The sequence below is a fragment of the Spodoptera frugiperda genome, chromosome 27 (genome assembly GCF_023101765.2).
Source record: "Spodoptera frugiperda isolate SF20-4 chromosome 27, AGI-APGP_CSIRO_Sfru_2.0, whole genome shotgun sequence".
Lineage (NCBI taxonomy): Eukaryota > Metazoa > Arthropoda > Insecta > Lepidoptera > Noctuidae > Spodoptera > Spodoptera frugiperda.
Window position 1 is genome coordinate 2,792,613 of NC_064238.1, and position 20,249 is coordinate 2,812,861.

A 20,249-nucleotide genomic window follows, 5' to 3' on the forward strand; every position below is an offset into this window, starting at 1 on the left:
AATTTACGAGCTACAATATTGACAGATGTGAATATTGCTGCACGGTTCGATAGATTTACTATATAAAGACTGATATTATAATGTGTTTTAGTCGGTAGCGTTTGTAATTTTGACCAGAAATAATAATTTCATCATTCTAACATATAGATCTAAAACACTGGATTCTTATAGAATATCAATATTTTAAGATGACGAGTTTAATCATTTCTCGATCCGGAGATGCGGACTACCTAGCGGGTCGCCGGGACTCCGGCTGAAAACCAGAAGTAGGAACGGAGTGGTTTTTAATCAGTAAGAGTCTGATACTCCTTCTCGCTTCGCTCAAGGCGGTAAAAGTCAATGGATGATTTTGCCCCTACTAAAAAAATATATAATTAACGTATGTACGTCGAACATATTCAATTATTCGTAATTGTAGCTCTAGTCTGTATGCTTAAGTCTATTGTCCATTCATGAAACCATAATAGAAAATTATAATTATTTATTTGAAACTACCTTATACTAAAGAAAGACGCGTGCCTTTGTGTAAGTAATGAGTAACATTATTTCATACAATACATTTTTTCTCTCAAATCAGCATCGACAATCACTTGGCAAACAAAGGCTACGCATTCAACTTTAAACTTCATGTACCAAAACATAAAGCACAAAATCGGTTATCAGGAACATTTGCTTAGAAAATATTCGTTACATGCACATAACATTCATTAAAATTGTAACATAATAATAACGGGGGTCGTTTTATAATAGACCTTGTATTGGGGTCCCATTGTGTGTCAGCGTGGTACGGGTAATTTACAAAATGTAACCTTGTACCGACGTATGTATCGGACATAAATAGTAACATTTCGATGACAAATAATAGTGATTTAGAGGATCATACAATAGAAGCGATGTTACAATTGAAATTAGCTGCAAATGTCGGGTTAAATGTAGGGATCATTAAAATTCGCCCCTTGTAGGATTGGAAAAATGTTGCTGGTGGCATTGGTTGATTGCTTACAACAACTTTTATAAGTATTTTAAACGCCATATTTACTGTTACTTTAGTAACTACATTTTATTATATCTATGTATTTGCAGAATAAGTAACAATAAAATAAGAAAAACAAACATTTTCTCGTATAGCAGTGTCATACTGAACAAACAAGATTTTCTTTAATTCAAAACTCTTCATGATTTTTTAGTTCATACATTTCTTACATCTTTTCCAACGAAAATAACCTATGATATGACGTAAAAATCCCAAATTACTCACAAACTGACCTTGCTAACCCACTAACAGACTGCTAAACACCACAAAGCACAAACATACACACACCATACTCCATTCTGAAATCCTCATCACGGTTAATATCACATCACACCTCCATATCAGTATATCCCAGCTGTGATCACGAAGATAGTACTTATGTAAATACTAATTGCATCAGTTGATGTATCAACAGTTCAGGTATAATCCTCTTAGCCTCAAATGATCCCAATCCATAATAAACACAGGTTGGAATACCATCCAGTTTCTGATGTGTAATAATACGATCACTTCAATAATTAAGTCGATTTGGTTATTAATAATTTGCTGCTGTATTTATGTGGAGCAATTGTCAGCTGGATTCCATGACTCGTAAGGGGTGAAAACGTGGTATTATGGAAACCTCTTTTATCAAGTTTTTGGACATTTGTATTATTTAATCAAGATTTCTCTATAGAATAAATTAGACGACTGTCTGAAATTGTACAACAGAATGTAAGGAGGTACTGTAGTCTAATACATTAAATATAATTATAAGGGAGTGTTAATTTTCATTGCTGACGTAAATCTTTTTCGAACTAACATGAAACTGATAACATATAACTATCAAAATGCCAAGCTTCTCTGGTGTCATGTTTCTTTCTACATGTGTAATGTACCTTTAAAGTCGCATAATTTATTCCAATTAAACCATAAAAGTATCTAACTTTTGAAATGTCAACAAATAGAGAAATAAATAATAGTCTGTCAGTCTGTCTGTCAGTGAAGCTAGGTGCTCGTTCCAAAGTGTAGCTTTAAATGGAGAAAGAAACTCCAGTTGTAACTCTGTTCAAAAAAATACATGTTTACAATTTCTCTGCTACATTTTTCTAATCGACATACGGGATGAATATTACTTTACATCCACATTACATAAAATTACCTGAATACGAAATAACCAACTGTTATACTCCCATTGAAGATCTCGCATTGTTTTTCTTCCACTAACCCAGTAGAGCCGGTACACAAACAGATCAGCATACACATGCAGTGCCATAAAGCTGTGACATCACACCAGCTGTAGTAGCCAGCAAGGATGATGGATCGCTCGTCCTCGCCTACAAATAGGGTCGCCATTCAGACCCGCTCGTTATTGTGTTAAAATCAATTTACGCTCATCCCCACCATGGTACTAGTGTTGGGATTTGTCGATATCGATAAATTAATTGTGTAATAAAATGTCGTTCAGTTATAATTGTGACCGCTCAAATTCATTAAAATAATGAATATTAAAAAAAAATCTATACTTACGCCTTACAAATACATTATGAGCGATAGGGAAACATCAAAAAATACTAAACTGAAAACTTATTTACGCACATATGAACCACAAATACTATTTTAGTACCGGAGATACAATACAAGGCTTTTGGTTTCTTCATTTATAAAATAAAACTTCAAACAAACGATACTATTTATAGTATTAAGTGTGCCTCTAAATTATAAATATATTTTTGTTAAATTTTATTTATTTTATAGGACGTAGGTGTAAGAAAAGTAAACTTGACTTTTATTTTGAATAAATAAGAACAAAGTTTATTGAAAATAATGTCTACATGATTAAGGTACCACGCAATTTATTTTCAGAATAAACATAACAGAGGTGATGTTTTTATCTAAATAAAACCCTTCACTTTATATTAGTATGTTATGTTGTGAATTTAATTTAATAAATCGCGAAATTGCCAGACTTCGAACATATTTCGTACTCTTACTGAGAATTTTAAAATCCGAATAACACGATGTCGATATTATCGTAAATAATAATAAAAATTTCCTTCCATAAGGCGTCGAAGTACTCGTCTCTATCACTGTCACTGGGGAATGTTCCCAGAAGACTAGCCCCATTGCCATGTTAAATGGCAATGCTTATTTTCTGACCGAAGAAATAACCAGCTTTCTGGTCACGTCTACAGTCAATTATTAATTCTTTTTTTTTAAACAACAATAAAAAATAACCAACTAATATCGATAGTCTTCACCCCATCACTAAACACATGAGTCCGGTACGCAAAAATAGTTTTTAGGGTATTCCACCCCACAAATTGTCCATGGCCAAGACAATACGACCGGTAACAAAAGTCGCCCCAAAATGTTGTTAATTCGAGATGAGACTAGCTTTTTTTGGGTATTTTTTCCTCTATATTTTTCACTAAAGGGTGTTCGGTTACAATTTAATAAGCATTCGTTTTTGATTTTGATACCAGCGAGGGCTGTGTCGCTGTAAAGGGGTAATTTTGCGTCAATCTGACAGATTTTTTTTGTGTACAGCCAGTTAATTTTGCTGCATGGCTATCTTTACCGTATTGTATTACAGTATGTTTTTTTATGAAAGTTTTGTTTTTTATATTGTGACCCGCGTATATTTTTTACCTATATATTTTTGTATTGCAATTTTTATCATCAAATTGTAGTATTACAATAATGTGAGTGACTTTGAACGTACTATCTAGTTAAGTCTAAAACATAACTACTACTAAATGTCTATTTAATATATTGTACCGATCATCAATCATTCCAATTACAATAACTAATAACACGCTTTACTCTCAATAATATTAAATTGATACGACCACGCAAAATTATAATCAATTCTGACCAAAATCTAACGAAGTGTCAACCTAAACTCTCATGTCCCTCAAACTATAGCCAATTGTAGAATTGCTACCTAATTTATAACAATAAAGCTTGTGTTCACAAGAAAAGAATAAGTAATTCAAACAGAAGAAAAAGAACATCTTAATTATTTCCCGCATTAACACTCCATATTAAACCACTCAATAAAAACCTTTTAAACAATCCCTAGACATTCCGTAAACCGTAAAACAATAACAGGGAAGAATGACAGCTACATTTGTCAACTCCATTACAGCATTTTTTCCAAATCGGTTTATTTTAGCATTCGAGAAATGGGTTTCTGTTTATTCACGCCGGCTTCGAGGGGTTAGATAAATAATTCTTTGTTATTAGTGCCTTGAATTAACTTGAGGATAAAATTGAATAGTTTAAAATGTTATTTTGTATGACTTTGAATAAAATGGACGTTGAGCGAGCGGCGTTCGTTGCATAAATAGAACTTTGTAGTACAAGGCTTGAGTGTAATGCAATATTCTTTGTTGTTTTATATGATTAAGCCAAGAAGTGAGATCATTTATATGATTTTCTTTATTATATCTAAGCAAGTAAGTTCAAGGTTAAAAGAAACATAATTTGCATAGATGTAAGAAAAATACATTTGTGATCCTTAACCCGCCTACGAATACAAAAACTAAACAACGTATCTAGGTATCCAAATAACCAAACTGTATAATACAATTAAACCAAAACACAAAAACTTTGTGGGATCAATTTATGTAGATAATATCGTACATCGCCCAAAGGCCTAAAAGTATTCAATTAGGATAACTACAGAAACATGTTTATATACTTTAGATTTTAGTCATTATTTCGGATACAAAATTCGAAGCCTTCAACAAACATTATCAAACTAATGAGTTCCCTAACTGGCTTGTTGAAAGCCTGATTTTGTTAGTAATAAGTTCAATGTAAAAGAAAATTAGTTTCGCCTACAAATTACTAGACGTTTATTTTAGTCAGCAGGAGCTTATTTTGTCTGTGAAATATACCCAAACTATAGTAATGGAACATTGCTCAAGAAAGGGGATCTACGAAATTTGTAGACATACTAACAGAGAAACAGTCTGCTCTGCTACCGTTGTTACACGAATACTTCCCTTATATTTTTTCAGTAATAGAGTTTTTTTAGATATATTATATCTCATAATTATATACCATTACTATATACCATTTATGTAATGAACGCCATAAATATAGGTCTTCTCTTCTATCTTCTATCTCAAGCGTACATTAAGATTAATTAAATTTATCAGAAACATCGTTTCGTGCTAAATCATTTTCAATACCGTTTAAATAAATTAATACACACAGTCGTCAATCTGGCATAAAAAGATTGATGACTGTTGATGAAGCGAAAGAAGACAGGTGTGAGGTTATGTATGTATGGTCAATCTGAATAGTTTTTAATGTGTAGATGGTATGTATTTCTTTTATAACTTCAAAAAATTTTGGACAAGAATTTATCAATATCTTTCTTCAAGTTGCATCACAATCTTCATCAGAATTACCGTACCTGACACGACAATGGAAACAAGCGTATCCCTTGAGCCGTCGTCAAATATTTGCGTAGTAGAATCATCCGCGGGCTAAGTCGACGCTCTCTATGTAATATCGTGATGGATGACGTCAGCTGTTTGTCTTGACTTATCGTTCATAGACTAAAGCAATAAAGGGTAATAATTTCTTTTATCGAACGGTAGTTGCTATGAACTCTAGAGAAAGATGCTTCGTGTTGCAAAGCTCTAGAGCGTACAACTCTATATCACGTACCTAAATAGTTTGCATATCAAAAAACTCTTAATTTGTTTCAGATTCAATTTTTTCTTACTGACCTGAGAAAATTTACAGAAAGACTTTTTTAAAACAAAATTAAAACTTTGTTATATTATGCCCATAGACTACCTGTTTTTTATAGGACAAGCCAGCCACATTCTGCCAAAATTGTCGCAACCAATGTAAGCCAGGATCTACAGTAGATACAACTATGAAAACACCAGAATACTGAAGTCAGAGATAGAATGACTTAAACCTAAAGGTACATAAGAGTTTGCACAACTGGAAGGAACCCAAGTCGCCAAACACCACGGAAATTTTACTTAAAACTAAGCGGGTCCTATGTGTGAGCTGTTATACTTGCTTCCAATAATAAGTATAGCAAAAACGCTCAAACGCACGGAAATTTTGTTCTAGATACCACAAGGTTCGTATAATTGACTAGCTATTGTTACGACTGCGGTTTGTAAGTTCGGTAATACATGTAACAATTAAAACAACAATGCCTTAGCCTCACCTCTTAGAATTAACTAAAACAGTCATACAATATTATCAACGCATGCAGTGCACACGACAGCCTTTTGCCTCAGCTTTCATTTGCAAACAGTTACATTTTACGCTGGGTAACTACAGTCATAGTTCTAAAGAGACATGTTGAGTTACCAGACATTGCGCTTTGGGGTGCTTTTCCACCAGAAATGTGCTATGCTACGTTGCTGTGGATGCGTTTGCCTTACACAAGTCATACACATAGCTTAGCACTCGTGGAAACGGGCTCAGCTAAGCTATGTTTTTTTATATAGAAAGATGCTTGCTATGGATATGTGTAATAGATGGCTTCCCTACTTTCGATACATCGCGTACTCGAGCTGCGCATCTTCGCAAAGCTACATAGCTTAGTATCATTGGAAACGGTCACATAGTTACATCTTCGTAAAATAGCTACATAGCACATCTCTGGTGAAAAAGCACCCTTATATTCAGATGTTTTTTTTTTTTTTCAAACATAAACAGCTGGAGTACCTATTGTTCAGATGTCATATTTTTTTGTTAAAAATGTTTGTTTGATAATAATTTATATTTGTGGTTTGTGCAATTAAGTAGTTATCAAATTTTTACAATAATCCGTCTCCTTCTAAAAGTATCTCATAGATTTTCCTTTCTTTAAACGTTTCACATAAACTCACCATTTAAAAATATGCTTTATCATCCTAATCTACAATATTTTATTCACATCAACAGCCTATACGTAGCCACTGCTGACCAAAGGCCTATTCTACTACAAAAAAGTTTTGAATATTAATCACCACGCTTGCTCAATGCGGGCTAGCGATTTTCAACTTATAATTAGAAATTATAAGCCGAGATTTCCTCACTATGTTTCTTTCAACGTTTGTCAGTGGTGTCTAAATAATCTTATATTGTATTTTGTCTTACCAAAGTGCAATAACAATATTTCAAAAGCTTAACCCACTATACTTAGAGTAATTAATAAACAATATAGCTGGGAACTCCTCAATTAGTTCTAACTCAGTTTGTGTTAGTTAACTCGGTTCTGATTTCAATACAAACATTGCAATATACCAACACAGATGTAGTATGCACTTAACTATTTGGAACAAAACTACATATTTCAGGTCAGTGTGCTAGGGCATAATGTTGAGTGACTCCATTCAATACTAGTTTCCATTTTCCTTTTGTTAGCAAACTGCAATTGAAAAAAAATATAGTTCTGAGATGGTTTTTTTTTCAATGTGTATTTGCAAAATAATGTGTCGTTGCTAAGGATGACGTAAGTATGTTTTTTTTTATATACATTTTAATCGTTTTATTTTCATAGGTTCGATAAAATATCAATTTTAGTGCGATTAAAATTGTTTGTGAATAAAATTAGGTGCTTATGTTATGCATGTAAAAATATATTAATAATTTAATAGGTATTATATTATATGTAGATTTATTTCAAACTTGTAGTTATAACTATACTATTATAAACTTCATTTTTCTACAAAATAGTTATGTAGTTTTCTGTAATAGTAGAACTTCTAAGGATTCGATACACGTGCAGATAAAATACAGCAGTATTGCTTTTCGATTTCTAAGAACTGAACCAAATCTGGATTCATGTGCTGTTCATCAAAGTTTGGTCTTAATATACTAACTAGATAGATTATTCTGTACATATCTCCTGTCAATTTCCCTCTACCTACTTCTTCGTGGAATTAGAATCATATTATTTTCTAAGTTATGACATAATAAGACTGCCTAATGAAATAAATCCAAGAACAATAGTTTAAGAGTAGTATTAACGAGTCTTAAATTGAAGCTCCTAATTCTACCAGTCATGTTTTAATTAATTTTATTAATAAAGATAGCTGATAGCTCTCCTGAACTTAATTAAAGAAATCTTCCTTTGAAATGTTTGCAAAGGTACTACTAACGCCATCTATGGAGTATATTTGACAACAGGTACTGCTCGCAACGTAAATGAATAGCGTTTTTAAAAGTTTACAGTACAGTAGGCAGTATTTTATTTTTTAACGTAATGCTTATTAAAAAACGTCATCAAGCCTTTATTTTCTGTGGAGGATAGGCAGAGAGCCAAACGACTACATGATAATTTCTTGGTACTTGATATTTTAGAGTAAACATTGTTAAGAGTTGTGCCTAATGCGTGATCAATTCTCAAAATTTTGTTATGTAAATCTCAAAAATATAAAGTATCTTGGACATTGCTCACGACGACGCCTGTTACGCAGTTACACTAGCAACACCTCATGGTTTCTATAGTGTCGAAGAAGTAGACAAAGAAGAAACATTACGATTAGGAACATTAACTAGAATGTACAAAAAAAAATAAATAAACAGAATGGTTACAATAATACATAGTACCAGTTCTCAGTGCAAGATCGTAATTGCGCGCAATACGTTGGGAGTATGAGTGACAGTAGCGAGATCCCTTGGGGTCATGATCAGTGTACGATACATTACACTGATTCGGACGGCTTGTCGCGTGTTATTGTATTGTAAGTACATATGAACAGTGCATTAATGGTATACATACATGTCCGATTCATAGGTGGAAAGTAAACAGTATCGAGGGTGTTGAAAATTGAAATACATTTTCTGTTGTGTTAAATTAAAATTGTTTATTTTTTTGTTTTGGTTGCAGTTATAGGGTCAAACTTAGAAAATGTCTTAGTTTTAGGATATCAAGTGAAAAAAACAAGTAGATAGAGACTGTTCAACAGTGCCATAAAAAAATCAACTGCATAATTGATTATTTTATGGTTGGGAGATCATCTGCTGAACAACGTTTCTTACATTTTTTACATATAAATTCTTTGCGTGAACACCAAGATATAAAAACTGCTTAATATCAGGGTGTAATGAAAAAAATGTGTTTATAAACACAAGAGAAAATTCTACTATGGGGCAATTTTTTTATTATTTTACTGAAAATGTAAAACCAATGATGTAAACATGTATAAAAGCTTCAAAACCCGATAAAATAACACTAAGAAATAGTACAGCATCGAGCAACAATCACAATAAACTAACCGGGCAGTTACTGACGGATCAGCCGGCGTCTTTGTACAATCTAACGACTGACAACGTAATTCAGTGTGAACTGATCAAATGGACGCTGTCGTTTGTTTATCCAATTATTTTTTATTGTATACAGTTGATATATTTATTGGTAATGTTGGGAATTTAATGCGGTTACAGTTGAAAATGCGACTGTGAGGTCTAAGCAAAATGTTGTTTAGAAATAAGTGAGAGGTGAAGAGTGAATAAAGTATAAATACCATCTAATTTATTATTTGCCAGGTATTACTAAGTGTATACTTTATTTAACTACCAATAATGAAGAAAACAAACGTCATGTCGTTTTACAATTCTTTCACATCAACAGTCTATAAGTGGACTTTGCTGACTACAGGCCTCTTCACACACAGAGAAGGTTTGAGCATTAATTTTTCACAAATCAAATCAACACGAAGCAAAAAATAACCATTAAAATCTTGCATCTTTAAAAATCAACTCCCAAACGAATTCACTTAAACTGGCGATACTTGCCTCAATTTTATGTCACCATAACATTATAAAACCATATTTTTTTACTTCTCAACCTCTTAAATAACCCTCAAAAATATATCTACAACATAAAAATAAAACTCGGTTTAAATACATCGTTAAATAAAGAGCTCTGTAGTAAATAAATATCTCTTAAATAACATCAAATCAATACGCCCACGCATTGGGATTGATGCCAGTCAAATTTAAGTCCCAACAAATAATAAGGTATATGATATATGATGGTCTGAGATGAATCTTCTGAAAATCTTGAAAGTAGTCGAGTTCCTCGTCAAGCAATTACGTCAGTAAGCCGCTAACATAGTAATAATGAGGTATAAACATAGTAATGATAAAGGAAGTACAAAAAAGCCAACAGGTCAATTCAATCTGATTTAACTTTAAGTAAAGTAGAAACAACATTTAGATTTCGAGACTTCTCCGCATATCTGAGCCTGAAACTCATGTCATAGGAACTTCAGAAAACCAAATCCCTGCCTCTCAAATATACTTTTCATTGAGACAAATAGGCCTGAACTTGCCACCCACCCCTCGTCTCGACATCGCAACAACCTAGCTCCACAAATCCGCAATATGTCTGCCACGTCAGTTCAATCATGTAATGGAACGAACGGAACGCCCACAGTGGATTCAATCAATGAAACATTCATAGCGAGAGCTAAAAACTTGTATAAAACATTTTTGTATCACTCCTGATATTTACTGAGAGCTTTATTCTTTAAAATTGATGGTTTTAATGCTTTCAATTTTGATAGATTGCTAGGATTTGTTACAGTAATATGAACCTAAAGAACTTGTTTACAACTATTTTATGCGTAGCTACTGAATGAAAATTTCAATCTATTGATATTACAGCCACTGCAAATATGCTTGATGAATCCAAAATTATTTCAAATCTGTCAGGAGATAAACACTAAGCAGTGGGATTTTATTTTGATTTAAACGATTGATAAATCATGAATAGAGATAAGTTTAGTAGTAAATATTAGCGTTAACTTTTGAAATGGTATTTACTTATATATGTCTATCAAAACCTCAATTCCTGTGAGACCCAGTTCCAAAACAACAGCTATCAAGACAACGACGATGCCGTAGCCTATGTAAGAAGCTGTCAACATAATACCTACTAAAAATTGTTATAAATAAAATATAACATGTACGGAAATAACACGGAGCGACCCAAAAACGTGGCCAACATCTCTTGTCGCCACGTGTTACATAATCACGTAAAAGCGTCATATAGAAATAGATGACATATTCACCTATTTTTCCCCATAGTAGCTGGCAGAGAGAGAATGGAAGTAATCTTTGGCAGTTTTTGGTTTCATGGTAAGTTAGAAAAATCCTTACAAAATTGCATGAGATAGTCGTTACATGGAATAGAATGATGGAATAGAAATAACTATTTCAACGTTTGGTTAGGACTTAATTGGATCTATTAATGTTTTTTCTAAACATGTTGTATATATCTACTCAATTTAGATATAAACCTTGTTAGAGATGAAAGTTCTCTACTATTCCGTACGTCTAAATCCACATACCTATTTACTTGAACAAGGACCTGGGGCTAAGTTTAAACATGTTACCTCATTCTCATCGCCAAGGACGTAGTAAAAATATTTAGATGACATTCATAAAACTTTTCCATTCCATTTTTCCGACAAATTAAAGAAATGGAAAAGTTTTAATGAATGGAACGGTAACACTAAATTAGATTTCGCTGTGTATGGTTTTGTATATAAATGTTCGCGATGTTGTAAGACTTCAAAACAAGGAGCTGTGTGAGTATTTAGGTGAGTTTTCCATTTGTTTTACGAAAATTTGCTGGTCTAACCTGACTGAATTGAAAATTCTTAAATCTGTTGGACTTTCTATTCGACCTTGAAATCCTAAGGTCGTCAGCCAATCAAACAATTAACAAGTATAATCCTCAGTGTTTGACAATAGGCTCGCCAGAATTCGGGAGCACATTGAATAACATACTAATGGAAAAATTAGCACTCGTAGATATAAAATAATATACAAGTGTAGTAATAGTTTCACATTTTCCTAATTCAATAGCAAACAATAATCTCATATTCCTTGATGATGAAACTTTTAACATACATGCATAACTTTACGCATGTCTCCCATGGGGGTAGGCAGAGACAATGGAACACCAATTGCTACGAATCTTACACACCTCTTTCGCTTCATCAGTAGTCATCAATCTTTTCATGCATGCTCGTCGGTTAAAGGTACTTGAAACTTTTAACTAAACTTATATTTTACATACATTGGGAAAAAGCCAACAAATATACTAATTCTACTAAACCTATATACCTACCTTTATATAGGTATTACATATAAGCATCTAAGCGCTCCTGAGCTTGTCATCCATCACGATCGTTTGCATGTGCGTTGTGACAAATGCCTTCCTAATCTGTTTCTGCGAGCGTCTGATATTACAGGTAAATATGTTAGCTTATTTTAATAATATTCAAATACATATTACCTACGTGTTTTGCTATTAAAAAGCTATTTTGGTCAGAGTTCACCGGCGAGGCGATTTATTGTATATTTTTCAAAATTGTATATTAACCTGCGGTATGCCGAAACGTGAGAGCTACGTGAAACACAATGTGTTTTCTATTGTGTCTTCTATACCGACAGACAAGAGGTTAATAGTGGAAATCATTTTGCCTGTTCACATAAATGATTAAAAGCCAATGAAACTTAAGTCACGGAAAAAAGGCCAAGCTTACCAAATATAGAAAAAAAAAACACATTTCATTGAGCTCAAGTCATCTTCAAGGTCAAAAGACCTAATCCCAAGTTACAAAGTCAATGCAACATACTACCGCACTCAGAAAAATTAAATGGTCACTTAAACTATTCCTTAGTATAACGATTTTGTAGCGAAAACAATTGCTATAGACTAGGTTAAGAAATCATTAAATTACTCAATTTATCCATGTTTATCTTATCATACAACTAGGTACTAGGATCATATTTCATTGCTCCAATATTCTTGATCATCATATTTTTTAACAAAGTCACCAGCAGTATCGGTCATAGTAACTTAAAAAACTTTTAAAATATACTTTGTTAATTTAAAAATACTAAGAACGGAACTATTGTTGAGGTTTCTTGGAAGTAAAATATTCTGACGATTCCATTTTTAGGTTCCATTCTTATTATATTTCGATTTTGTTGTATAAGTACCCAATTATATTATATAGAAAAGTACAAAGCTCAAGTACTTCAACAGAAACTATTAATTTAGATTCGTAGATTTCAAACTGCTCAATAACACTGATTTATCAGTAACTTCTAGGTATAAAGAATTACAAATTTTTTTTAATAACTATTACATACTTATATAAATTAACTAAAAATAACGGTTTACTCACAAATATACTCTTCCTCATAGATTACGCAGTCTAACATCTCTGACCCGAAACAAATAGAGCTTTTCTCTGTGTATTTACGTGAGTAGACCCTTAATTTTAAGTTACACTAATACTGTTCCTAAATATTCATCTCCAAAAATGTTCATAAACTCTAAAACTCTTCTTTGCAAAATAGTTGAAAATTGAAACATTCACTAATAATTTTCCCACACTGACAATTTAACCTTCAGATCTGTATTCAGCAGCCGTATCATCGACCACTGAACCAAGAAGGAAATCATAAAGCTTCCTGTTTATGTTTTTCCGAAACAACATTCTTTGTCGTATATCTTTTGATCCTATTACGAAATCTTTGGCCAGATCAATATGAGAAAAAACTTGGAGTTTATTCAAGGCATGGATGTCAAGTTTAGGAGAAGTTTGAGGTCAAAGGTCAAGCTAATCATTTCGGGCTCTACTTGGAACTATTTATTGAGAGGTTGAAGCATTTTTGTGGTTGAACTTGGTACGTGATGACGTCAAAGTGATCAAATAGATTTGCTTCTATTTTTGGTACGTCTAAGATATTGTGTGTTTAGTTTCAAGTAGTTGTAGTAGTATCTGTTCGATGAAAATGTTCTTCAATGAGTATTCTACTGTCTGACTTTCAAGTTATTTATTAGAATGCTCTTTATTTATTAAATCTATTTTTGCTTGTTAGGTCTATCCCTTTATTTGTTGTGCTTAATTTTTTTAAATATGAATGATTGATTTCTTGATTATTAATTATAATATATATGCACTGATTATCGTGCCGGTTGTCATAATTCATATACTAAGTTAACTGTGACTGAGGTCGGACCTGAAGTCCAATTAATGGGGTAATTTCTAATTTTCCAAATCCCGATTCCCCAACAAACCTTAAATTCCTAACCCCTAAAGGGTTTGACTTGACTTGTAACGCCTCTGTGGAGTGTCAGGTATCCATGGGAGGTGGCAATTGCGTACAATCAGGTAATCGGTAAGCTGGTTTACCAGCTTATACAATAAAAAAACTAAGGAATGTTCTCACGAATCAATCAATCTACCAAATTCATCATTCAAACCCACTTTCTTTTTGCTCCCATTAATTTGGTTCTAATTAAAAAGTCCATGAGTCACTTCAATTTCTGACTGAACATGGCACTAATTTAATAACCCTGATATTGCATTTCGTTCGTAAATAAATCATGGTGGCCATTTCTTAAGGTGACGCGTGACAGCTCATCCCCATCCTTACTCCTTCTCAGTTTATTGGCATCAAGTCAAGTACATTCTTACACAAAGGTTATTGGCACTTAATTGATTTTAATGCAAGTTTTGCTGGACTATTATTGCCTTGTTGAAAAATGTTTGGTATATAATAATATAATTGTCTTTATATTTCAAGTTTGATTTTTCTTAATTATTTTTTTAAGGACTTTCAAAATATTTATATTGTAAAACGACATTATTATGGATTTCTGTTTCACTTTTGTGCAATACTGATTCTCTGTTTTTTTTTCTGTTGGTTTACAAAATTGAATTCGATTGTAACCGATTGTACTTCCCTGCAACGCATAAATATGAGATATTCGGTTATACCTGTCTTTTTCTTTCATATCACTTGTGAGAGAGATGGGATATCTTTAAAATGTATTCGATTTAATAATATCTGAGTAAGTAGGTATCTGAATTATTTCTAGACAGGATACTGAGTCGCTCAAGCGTTTGAAGTCTGATTTATTTCTGTAACGAAGTTGTATTATTAAGAACTTTGCTATTAGGTTCATTTTTACACAATTCTATTATTAAAGAAAAATGTAGGACGAGTGATGTGAACTGAAAATAAAACCAATCATTATAGAATATGGTGTGATTCCGAGATTTTTTATACACATTAGTCTTGAATTTGTACTTCCACATAACTTTTTTGTCGATTAGGTAAATTCGTGAGTTTGTATGTTACTCAATCACGACAAAACAGCTGAAGCAATCGGAATGCAATTTGGAAATATGGTCTACGTCGTACGTAAGAGACGTCGTTAACTGGCAGGCAATTTATACATTTTCATTCAGAAACACTACAACCATGAATAAGAACCTAACTAGAAAAATCATAATACCTAATAGCTTCACTGACCAACTCCTCAGACCACCTCCACCATTTGTCTCCGGAACACCACCATAACAAGTTAGTAAGCTACATAGTATACTCTATTACTCCCTTATACAACCAAATAATATCTTCAAAGAAATACGAAATCCGTCTCATTCAGAAAATTGCTATCATACGGAACAATTGTTTGCCCACAAAAGATAGATTGTTTAGATATGAATGTAATATTACAATTTTCTTTTTGACGTACATGACGGTATGTAATTCAACTTTCTTTATGTGGATGCTTGCCAATGGAAGTTAAGGAGACGGATGTTTGTGTGTTTTATTGTGTTGTCAATGATTGGTGCGTTTCTTTGTTGGTGTTTCGATTATGTTTAATTAGTTAATTAGGATCTTTCAAGAAGTCTTTTCCATATTTTTTTTTATTGTAGCAAAAAAATATCTTGTAGATTTTAAAAACCGCATTCTGTTACGATTTAAAAAAGTTAAGGGTCAAACAATCATCGGAAGAAATTGAGGATCTTTGAGTGAAATTCATTTTTATGTCTTATAATAACTTTTACGTAATAAAAATCTTGTTTGCATTATAGAATTATTTTATTATTTTGTTTTATTTTTACTATTTACTCAAAACTAATAAAGAAACTATAAGTATGTATGGGTTCCTTCTAATTATCTCCGAAGCTGCGTAATGAATGACTCATCAATATAAAAGTTTATGTAATTTAACGCCATCTGTCACACAAAGTTTGAACTGAGCGCAGTACACTGCAAAAGATTGACACTTCTGCACCTTTTTAAGATAATTTAAAAATGAAAGGCAGCTATTTACTAATAATATCAGTATGTTTATACCTTTTTTCAACTTTGTTTCACGTTACAACAGACCAGATTTTTAAAAGTTGCCCCACAATAGAGTGTTCTTATGTGTCGTGGGCGCGTTTACAAACATTCAATAAAATTTTACATACTCATGACACCCAGACCCGAAACAACAATTTGTGAATCACACAAAGAGTTGCTCCGTGCAGGAATCGAACCCGCTACACATTGAGTGGCAGCCGGTTGCCCAGCCACCGCACCAACTGAGTAGTCAAAGTTTTAAATCTCGGCTGTCACACTCGCACTTGCTCAAAAAAAGAAACAAGATAAAATAAATACTCTTATTTCTCCCATCTTTGTAACCGCATCGATAATTTCTCACCAAGAAACCATCCGTTTAAACGAACCACACACACATGTATTTATAATAAATAATTAACACACAAGTAGCACCGTTATAGGGTTTAATTAATCCCGGGCAACGGGAATGTGTCCCGTACTAATTTATTGCTATAATTTACGACAACCACTGTTAGAAAAACGGAATACAAATACTATTCTACGATATTAGAAGGCTGGTTAAGGAAATTGGTAGAAACGTCTAACCTTGGCAGTATTGGGAATTTGTACAATACACATCAATCTATACATAACCAGTTTATCATGGTCTTGGTTTGTTTATTCTTTCCACAGATTTCCCGGTCAGTTTATGCTGGTTGTGTATTGTACACTGTGGATACTTAAGCATAGGTGCACATTACGGCACGTTGACACTATAATGCACACCCACTTTTCACCATATGTGTTAAGTCTCATGTAATTGGGGGGTGAGCCTATTGCCATACATTGGGCACTACTCCGTACTACTATCGAAGAACCGAAAAAATCCCAGTAATACTTTGCCCGATCCGAGAATCGATCCCAAGACCCTTTACCCAGTAATCGCACTTGCGACCACACAATCAACAAGGTAGTCAAATTTTCAAAGTGAATCATAATAATATAAAGCAAATGTTTAGCTGTAACTGAAACCGAGTTTTACATGAAACATGACTGCAGTGAGTGCGATGCACCCGTGAAATAGTATGCAGGAAGCCAAAGAAATACTCACACGAACTTGTGAAACACAAGCGATTAGAAATGGAGGCACACAGACAAAATTATAAAATATACATTATTATACAATGAACTTTATGTTATAGTTTTCATTTCTTAATTTTAAACTTTAATGCTATTAGATTAAAGTTGATTAATTGTAATATTATCCGGTGATAATGGGTTAATTTGCGATGTTGCATGTATATTGGTGATTCATAAAACTGTTACTATACTGAATCATTCTTAAACATAGAGAGTATCCGGAAATTACTAAAATACCAAATTATTTATAGACGGGATACTCCGTAAATATATTAATGAAAAAAGTAATAAGTAAAACATAGGTTAACATCTTACATCTTCATAATCTTAATAGAATATCCAATCACACTTTTTTTTTATGGAAGCCGGTAAACGAGCAGACGGATCACCTGATGGTAAGCCATCGCCGCCGCCCATAGACACCCAAAACACCAGAGGCGTTACAAATTCGTTGCCGGTTTTTTGGGGGTTAGGAATTTAAGAGTGGTTGGAGAATTGGGAATTTATAAGATTGGGAAGGGGGTAATCGGGCCTCTGGTAACCTCACACACACGAAACACAACGCAAGCGTTGTTTCACGTCAATTTTCTATGAGGCCGTGTTATACTCCGGTCGAGCATGCATGACTCTCCCACATTTTAAACTTAAACTGAACACCTCAAACACCTAATTTAATACTCCAACCCAATACAAGGACAAAGACCCAGATACTACACTTACAAATTCGCATACCGAACGCGAATCGACCATAAACATTAAACCAGAACCATGTGCAAATGAAGCGAGGTTAAAATCGTAACAGGGTGTAAATCAAACGCACTGCACATGTCCGTTCTCATGATTCATGATACAACAAAACAGATATCCTTATTACAAGTGCACAAGGTTCAAAATAACAAATGAATCGGGCTTTCTGGTAGGCGTGTAAGGACTTATTAAGATCACTTTGCATGCATCATGCCAATTGAGAGCCGGGTACATGTGTTTCTGATTTGTTCTTTTTGTTTCAAAATGTTCCTTTGAGTTAGATGTATTTAGTTTTTTATTTGTTAAAGTTATTACGGTGATATGAATGAGTGAAATGTATTTAATATCAACATTATCTATTGTCATAAGAAGTTATGGTTTCCATAAATTCTGTGCTTTAATTTCTTTTTTGTGTAATAGTTACAGAGTTTACAGAATAGTACGACTTAGTATTAGGCCTAGTCGTTATATGAATTAAATAACATAAAGCGTACTGTTTACTGTATAAGTAGGTATTTTTTCAGTATAGACTACTAGTACTACATCAGAGTACTTGACTAAGATGTTACTAAAATGAACTAAAACTCACGAGTGTTAAGCCATAGATTAACTTAGAAACCTAAAAATCTATCCGACGAACCAAACTATTACTCATATAAATCTAAACCTACAGCTAAAAATGATGTGAAAGTATTTACTGAACTAGCGTAAAGTAAGTATTTACACTTAATAATAAGGCTTTCTTGGCATAAAATGACGTCACCCCCTAGTTGACTTCCAAGCAGCGCGGGAACAGGAGCAGCTGACACATCTTGCTCTTTTATTCTCAACATGACATCCGAATTTACGATAAACACGTAACTGTAATTTATCTTACTTGAATCTTTATTATTTAATATTTTTTGTGTACGACGACATGAAAGAAATGTTTAATACGAGATGTTCGCCAAATAAAGACAAGAAAATAAAAGCAGTAAGTCATGATTATTCTATAGCCTTCTTAATGTAACAATGGTCTAGGAAAAATATAGGCTAAGTTATTGAATGGTAGTGTTTACTTACCTATCACGTAAAACTAGAAACACTATATTCACAACCTTAAAACTGTTTTCAAAAACTACTGAGTAATGTTCTAATTCATCCAAAGAGCTAACGATTACGAACTAATATTTTCTAACATCGAAGACGACACGAGAAAGAAAGTTATTCACAACACTTCGCGGTACAAGTTAGCAGGAGAGGTTGTATGAAGGCTTCGCACAGCCGCCCAGCGCCACGACACCCGGCACACTGCCGCCCGCCCTAGCCGGCCTGAATGTTTTCGCAACAACTGAAAATTTTATTCAGCGAACGAACATTATCTCCAACTTTTCCTAGAGTTCGTAAGTACAGTGAATGCAAACTCGACGCGATGTACTTTTCAGTTATAAAGATGTTGTGTGAAGTGGGTGAAATTTTCAGTATTGGTTCGATTGCGAGCAAACGGCTGCATGTATGATACGGATCGCAGGAAAAATTCTGACGAATCGGATTGCAATCATATGAATGCAATTTGAATCGTTGACTTCGACAGCAGACTATCCAGTGATAACTATTGATCTTTCCAATAGCTTCTGCGAGGGTACTGAGCAAGCAATTTGTCTGGGTCTGGAATATTCTTAGCGATAAATTGGACGGTGAATAAAGAATATTACTCGTAGATACCACACCTTTGCTGTCGCTGATAAAGAAGATCCCTTATCTTCGGCCACCAATCAAAGTGACGCAACGTGCCTTCGGAATAAAGAAAAATAAATGGTAATTAATTTATTAGCGCGATCGCGTCAAAACAATGCCTTATCTATGAAAAAAGCCTCTGTTTTAACGCTTTAGGTTCGCGTGCCAGTGGCTCCCCCTATCCATCACTCAGATAACATGAACAAATACTTGGTAGAATTAGCATAAACCCTAGAAATTGTTCACGACTTCAGTCTAGAATAATAATTGGATATTTTCAGAGTGAGTTTGTACTTAAGTCGGAATTTCAGTCCCCTGCCATTTAGCGACGATAACTGTGTTATCTTTTAGACTCTGATTAATCTTGAATATTTGGAATTCTTAATTGTATCAACCTAAATTTGTTACGCTTGTTCTCATGGTAGGCTGAACAGCGACGCCAGGACCATTAAAAATAACATTGAGGAACAAGATTTTATCAGACTAAACAATTAATTTATATAAATATCCCTTC

At 33.5% G+C, this 20,249-nt stretch overlaps 1 protein-coding gene across 1 annotated transcript in view; it reads right to left on the bottom strand.

The window, feature by feature from the left end:
- The window catches only part of LOC118263566 (teneurin-m-like), a 432,136-nt gene extending 412,867 nt beyond the window's left edge, over positions 1-19,269 (bottom strand). Inside the window, exon 1 of the mRNA XM_050705328.1 lies at positions 19,082-19,269. The gene's annotated coding sequence lies outside the window, so the exon portion shown is untranslated. The remainder of the gene's footprint in view (positions 1-19,081) is intronic.
- Positions 19,270-20,249: the final 980 nt, after the last annotated feature.